Source organism: Anopheles marshallii, chromosome 2 (genome assembly GCF_943734725.1).
Source record: "Anopheles marshallii chromosome 2, idAnoMarsDA_429_01, whole genome shotgun sequence".
Lineage (NCBI taxonomy): Eukaryota > Metazoa > Arthropoda > Insecta > Diptera > Culicidae > Anopheles > Anopheles marshallii.
The window spans coordinates 66,507,131-66,514,827 of NC_071326.1; positions in this window are offsets into that span (position 1 = coordinate 66,507,131).

Below are 7,697 nucleotides of genomic sequence, written 5' to 3' on the forward strand. Positions count from 1 at the left end.
TATGCTGTAATGCTCGCTAGTGCGATCTGTTAAGTGCAACGAATTCAATGTAGTTTGTGATCGTTATGAGCCAATTCTGCTGTGTTCCGCGTTTTTAAATTGTATACGGTCTTTGCGGTATGTAAAATATCAAAAGAATTTGTTATGCGTGTGAACATGTATTGCGCGGTAACGCTTCAGGGTGCGCCCTACAGATTTTGGTCATATCGATCACAAATAACATTGAATTTCTTACACGTTGAATTTAAATCAATAAATGAGAAATAAGAAATATGAAACTACAAAACCTGCAACAACACCTGTATTGGCAGCTACCAGCACTTAGCGAAACAAAGCATTCCGTTACAGTGAGGCTACCGGGAGAAGTGAACGATATATTAAACTGGCTTGTTTCGTTAGGAGAATTCTTTGAAGCATTCTTACATAAAATATGAGTACAAATCATCGATTTTTTACTCATGAAGCCTTCAAAAATGTCGGAAGCTGAATGTTTATTTTTCTCATCTAATCTAAAGTTATACACATTGAACAGCATGTGACCGTCAAATTTATACTTCTCACGCCGTGTCAAACGGAAACTCTAAACAGGTCCATTACTTTGTGAGATGCTGATGCAGATGTGACTTGTTTGGCGGTTCAGTTCAAACTGATCTTTATTTCATGCAATCCTCTTAACCTTACCTACCTATACTAATATGCACGTATTCAACACATGTTAGTATACCACAATATAAAGGTGTGAAACGGAAGATTTCGGTTGTTAAGCATGATTAGGTGGAATATCTGTGCGAGTGCTCACTTCTTTACAGCTGCAAAATTCCGGTGTGTGATCATATATGGTGTGTGTTGTGAATCACGGTTCATTTTGCGCAGCTGGTTTCGACTCAGAGGAAAATGGTACAGAACTTTTCGGTGTGTGTGGGTGTGTTTGTATTAGCGAGTGGTGTGAATATGTAAATGTTTGCGTTAACATCTGTACGGTAGCGTTGGGTAGAGTTGAGCCCAGAATTCATGCATGTCATGCTGGAAGAGTGAGTGATTTGGAGATGGGTAAAATCGTCAAAAAACCCGAGCTGACTCCGGAGTGCTATTACAACCGTCCGAGTAAGTGCTATTAGAATCGTCGGAACGTCCGGAACCACCAGCGCTTGTAGTCGCCCAGAAACGTCCGGAACTATCGGATTCGTCCAGAATCTACGGAACCACCTGGAATCGTCCGGAACCGTTCGGATCCATGGAAATTCGTCTGGAATCGTTCAAAATCGTCGAAATCGTCCGAAACCGTCGGAATCGTCCGGAATAAGCTGGAACGATCGGATCCTTCTAGAACCACCGGAATCGACTTAAAGTGACAAAAAGACTTAAAGTTCATTTGCGTGTAGCACTCTTCGTACTTAACAAAATATATGGGAACAGTCACGGTTCATTAAGCTGTTTGAAATTGTTTACAGAAATGGCAGAACATTACCATCTATTTTGACCCAGTTGAGTCCTTTTTTTAAGAACCGTTAGCCCGTCGATAAATACAATCGTAACTATCATCATCAGCCCCAATAGCGTTGACTCCAAGCATTACTAGAACCCGAATCTAACTGCCTCTCTGTTTAAGAAGTATGTACATAAACCTCAAAAATGCTAGAGCGGAGTCGTAGTCTGTTGGTATCTATGGCTACGTGCTGACTATGATTCCGACACTCCCAGAAGATGCTGATGATTCTGATGGTTCCAATGATTCCCGTCTTCCGATGGTTCCCAACGATTCCGACGATTATGAATTATTCCAAATGATTCTTACGATTCCGGATGGTTCGTACGGTTCGGTCCGTAAAGTTCTTGTCGGAGCTGGTGGTTCTTTCTCTTCAGAATCGGAACCGGAGTCACGCTACCTGGAACCTGATTAGAGTCGTCCCACCAACGGTTCCAGAAAACCCATCACTAGTCCCAATTACGATTTTGGAGAGCATAAGCGTGCTTTTTTCTCTCTATTCACTTATTCCATGCCTGAAACCTCATTCTTATCCACTTATTTCCCACGTTTTACGCGGGCACTTTGTTCTTTAGATGTACATTTACATACCATTTAAAGCACTCGCACGAAATGCATGGGTACTTGCAGCAGCTGTACTCTTTTTACGGTCTTTGGAGCAATCTATAAATTTCACTAGTTTCTAAATGTATTGGTTTTCTGCATTTTACTCACGGTATACTTCATGGTTTCGCTAGTTCTCGGCTGCGTTTTTGTTACTTCTGCTGATGTTGCTACTACTGCCGCTTTCGCTGCTTAGGTTATTCGGCCGTTGGTACTGCCACTGTTGCTGCACAACTTTTGCTGCAAACATTGTTACTGCTGCTGTTGCTACTGGAACGGTTGTAGTTTAATTCACTGCTGGCGCTGGAACAGTTCCACTTTATTTAACTACTGCCGCCAGAACTTGCTCTTTCACCTCACTGCTTCTGCTGGAACGGCCGCACTTTATCGAGCCTTTTTCGAGGCATTGAATATTGTAATTTGTTTTATGTTCCTGATTATTATTCTTTTTTCTTCAACTTGTTTTTGTACTATTGGTTCCATTTTTTATTTGAGCCGTCTCTTTTGTTTTTCTTTCTTTTCGAATTTGTTTTGTGATTTTTTTTCCGAGCCGGTCGGTTCTATCCCTTTTTTAAGTTTTTTAGTGGGCTTAATTGAGTTTCTAACTCTTTTTTTTTGTTTTTTTTTGTTTTTGTTTTTTATGCCTCTTTTATGGTTGCACTCGTCCAAAAGGCTGGTGGTCTTTTCTTGTTCGTATCTTAAGTCGGGTTTGCTCTGCTCAGAACGGGTGGCTCTCTTTATTTTCAGCCGGGAATATCATCGTCTGGCCTTGCTCGACGCGAGTAGCCTTCTCTCGTCCTCCTCTAGCCGGTATGGCTCTGCTCAGGATGGATGCCCCAACTACTCGAACCCATAGAAGGGGTGTGAAAAAAAGGAGGAAGCAACGATGCAGGGGGCGATCGGGTTTCCGATGCTCGTTTCCTCCAATGTTCGCTCCCTCGCGTCAGCGGTGATGGTAGCGCTCTCGCACAACGGCTACGCTTCCATCACAACTGTTCAGATGTGAATAGAAACGTACCGTACAACAATTTTTATTTAATTTCATACACATTTGCTAGTACATCAAAAATAATGTGTGTTTTATTTATCAAAAGAACCGCATCATAGATACCTCATGCACACACACACACACACACTTTTCACTGCACTTCATAACTGCTCTTCCAAGCGGCTGTTAGGGTGCCATACGCGAATGACTCCTAAAACCAACCCAACCAAAACTTACCATTTTATATCAATATCCTAGGTTAATAATGGAATAATCCTCACGCGTACTTTCTTTCGACGCCGCCTTCGCACGCGTTTGTTATCAACAGAGAAGAAATCCCAAATCTCACATGAACGAGAAGACACATGAAGCAATGCAATGTAAAACCAGTATCGAAAAGGATAGGTATAATATCCTTGGTAAGATAGCCGTTCAGTTTGTGGAGTCAACCGGTGTGAAAGACAGTATGCTACTTGCGGGGGACTGGAACATCGGAAAGCGCGCCAACACATGATATTGGATGGAGGCCAAGAAAAACAGTGGAACGTACGACAGGGATAGGAATAAAACGCCAGAGAGAGCGACTCAGTTTGTAGGTTCTGCCAGTGTGAAACGCAGTGAAACTGGTAGTTGTAGGGTAAACATTGCTCCTTACGTTACACGGTACAAACGCATGACACAGGTGTGGACGAACAACAGAAATGGCGCTACGCACACACACGAAGAAAACGTTTTTATGGACCATTGTGCATTGTCTAAAGTCATTGAACTGTCATTGGCACATTGACCTTAAAACTAGTGCATAGAAAATGTCACCAGAGGGCAAAAAGGGGATAAAATGAAGAAGTTGTATAATGATCGTATGTAGTAAATTGGTGTATACGTAGAATTTATTGATAAGTGTTGTACGCGAAATTTGCTTTAAAAAAGGTGTTCACCGTTTGGCTTTCCGATTGCTACTGACTTTATTCATACGTATACATTGCCCTTTGCGGGTTGCTATAATTTTAACGTCTATGCCCTATGATTCATTCCTTAACATGCCGCCCCCCGTGGAAAGGTATCTTTCTACTCCTATTAACCTTCTTGAACTGGTAAAATACATATCTTTGATATCGCTCGGCGATATTCCCCTTCCTTTGTTCGCACCTCGACGACCCGTATATTGCCATCATCTCCTCTAAATATTTTTGTTATTCTTCCAATAGCCCATTTTAACGGTGGCAGATTATCCTCCTTCACTAACACCAACGTTCCAACATCAATGTTTTCTCTCTGTCGGGTCCACTTAGTTCGCGGATGGAGCCCGGATAAGTAATCCGTTTTCCACTGTTTCCAGATCCGACGTACATACTCTTGGATCTTCTGAAAACGGTCCAATCGATTGATGTTCATATTTTCATACGATGGTTCAGGTATGGATACCAAACTGCGATGAATTAAGAAATGACCCGGTGTAAGTACTTCTAAATCTTCAGGGTCTGTCGATAACTGCGTCAATGGTCGGGAATTCAAACATGCCTCGATTTGAATCAGCAATGTCTCTAGGTCTTCCTTCAAAAGGATGGTGTCCCCAATTGTACACTTCAGATGCTTCTTCATACTCTTGATGGCCGCCTCCCATATTCCTCCGAAGTTTGGTGAGCGTGGTGGAATGAATTTAAATTCAATTCCTTCGGTGAGACACTGAGTGGTTATGGCATCTTGAGCTTGTTGCGTTGTAAAGAGTTCATATAGTTCCTTTAAAACTCGAGCCGCTCCTCGAAAGTTTTTAGCATTGTCACATTCTATAAGTGCGGGTTTTCCTCGTCGTGCTACAAAGCGCTTCAGCGCTGCGATAAACGCCTGGGTAGATAAATCCGCTACTAGCTCAATATGAACTGCCTTGGTTACCAGACATATAAAGACTGCCACATAACATTTAACTGGTGCAGACTTTCGTGATGCGAAACGATACCACATTGGACCACATAAATCGATTCCGGAATTTAGAAACGGATAGGATGGGGTGACCCTTTCTGGCGGCAGGTCACCCATTAGCTGCTCCATACACGTGGGTTTGCTTCTATAGCATTTTACACAATTGTGCACTACTTTGCGAGCTAAGTTGCGCACTCTAAGTGGCCAGAACCGTTCACGTATTAAAGCGATAAGCAGCTGTGGACCTGCATGTAGAAATTGGCGATGATATGACTGCATTAGCAATAGGGTAAGTGGATGTTTTGGGTCCAAAATTATTGGATGTTTTCTGGTTTCTGAAACTGGGGCATTTCGAAGTCTACCTCCGATACACAGAATACCATCCACTAATATCGGTGCCAGCGATTTCAGTTTCGAAGTTCCTTTTACTTGGCCATCTTTCAAACTCGTTATTTCTTCTCCGAATGTTTCTGATTGAGCCAATCTAACTAATACCTTTATGGCTTGTTGTAGTTCAACGAGTGTAAGGAATCCTTTTCGACGATGGCTTCGGTTCACCCTCTGACTGTTGTAACGGAAACGGAGAATGTATGCTACTAATCGTGCTAAGGCCGAATACGACGATCGCAGACTGAATATAGGACTGCTGTTCTTTGCCTGAGCAGTCAATACTACCACTCGTTCTTCTAATTGTTCTGCTGTGAAACTTTCATTTGGGACAGTAGTACGTGATGTCCATTGGATGTGCTCACTCAGCCATTTTGGGCCATGCCACCAGACCTCGCTTTTCTTCAAATCACCAGGTAACATGCCTCTAGATATAATATCCGCTGGATTTTCTTCTCCTGACACATGTAACCACTGAATCTTGTCAGTGATATGTTGAATCTCAGAAACCCTGTTTGCAATGAAGGGTTTCCATCGGGAAGGATTACCAGCGATCCAGTACAGGACAATTGTCGAATCTACCCAGAATACACAATTCATTTCGCGTTTTATGCTTAACTTGACCTTTTGCCACAGATGACTTAACAGTAAGGCAGCAGACAGCTCTAGTCTTGGTAACGTTACTCTTCTTTGTTTCTTGCCATTTTCGATAGGTGCAACCTTTGATTTTGCACTTAGCAGCTCTACTGTGATTCTTCCGTCTGTCGAAATAGTGCGTATGTAAATACAAGCACCATATGCCTTTTCAGATGCGTCGCTGAAACCATGCACTTCTACGATATCTGCTTCGTTTGCAACTACTCGACGTGGAACCACAATTTCTTCTATATCTGCCATGCTTCGTTTAAACTGCATCCATTTATCTCGTAGCACCTCCTCCAATGGGTCATCCCAATTAACCCTTCTTTCCCAAAGAACTTGCAAGAAACATTTGGCTATAACGATGACTGGTCCGATCAATCCCAAAGGATCGTATAAGCGAGCTGCATCTGATACAACAGTCCGTTTACTGATATGCTCTTCATTATTCCATTTTGGGATACAAAATGTAAGTATATCTTGTGCAGGTGTCCACTTTAGTCCAAGCGTCTTAATAGATTTGTGGGGATCGATCACAAGCTCCGAACCCACTTCTTGAAGTTCGGGTGAAAGCGTTTTTAATATATGTGCTGAATTAGAAGCCCACTTTCTCAGATGAAATCCCGCAGAATGTAGCACTGTGGATAGTTCTCTGTATACACGCTCTCCTTGATCGACCGTATCTACCCCGCTTATCATATCATCCATATAAAAATCTGCCGCTAGTATCTTTGACGCTACTGGATGCGACAATTTGGTCTCGTTGGCAAGTGTTTGTAGGCATTTTGTGGCTAGGTATGGGGCTGACGCTGTTCCATATGTTACGGTCTTTAGTTGAAATTCCCTAATTCCACTTTCGTCATTTCCCCACAGAATGCGTTGGAGTGGGCGGTCTGCTTCTCTTATCCAAATCTGCCTATACATTTTCTCAATATCGGCTGTTAATGCGTATCTTGGGAAGCGAAAACGCATTATGATACTGATCAGATCGTCTTGGATGACTGGGCCCACTAATAAAGCTTCATTTAACGAAACTCCTGAATCCGTACTACAGGAGGCATCAAAAACAACCCTTAGTTTGGTCGTTAGGCTATCGGGCCTTATAACGCAATGGTGTGGCATATAATACATCTGTACATCGCGTATTTGTTGGTGACTAATTTCCTCCATGTGGCCTAGCTTTAGATATTCGTTTAGAAACTCCTCGTATTGGAGCTTTAGCTCAGGATTGGCTTGCAGACGACGATTCAGCGAGTGGAGTCGTCGTTTCGATATTTCGTATGATCTACCTATCTTTTTTATCTTATCCCCGTTTTTAGGCAACGCAACTATAAATCTTCCATCTGATCCGCGAGTGGTTGTGCTTTCGAAAATCGCTTCACATTCTGATTCTTCAGGGGATGACATATTCGAAGTCTGACACGTTTCTATCTCCCAAAACTTGCAAAGTTGTTCGTCTAACGAATCCGCAACGTATGTTACATTTACAAGGCTTTGTTGTACGCAACTACTTTCTATCGACGCCTTTCCGGATACTACCCAACCGAATAGCGTTTGCTGTAGCATCAAGCTACTATCCTCTGAATGCAGTCTCATTAACCCGTCCAACAGTATTTCGTTATATACCTCTCTGCCGAGAAGCATATCTATCGGGCCAACTTCTCCACATGTCGG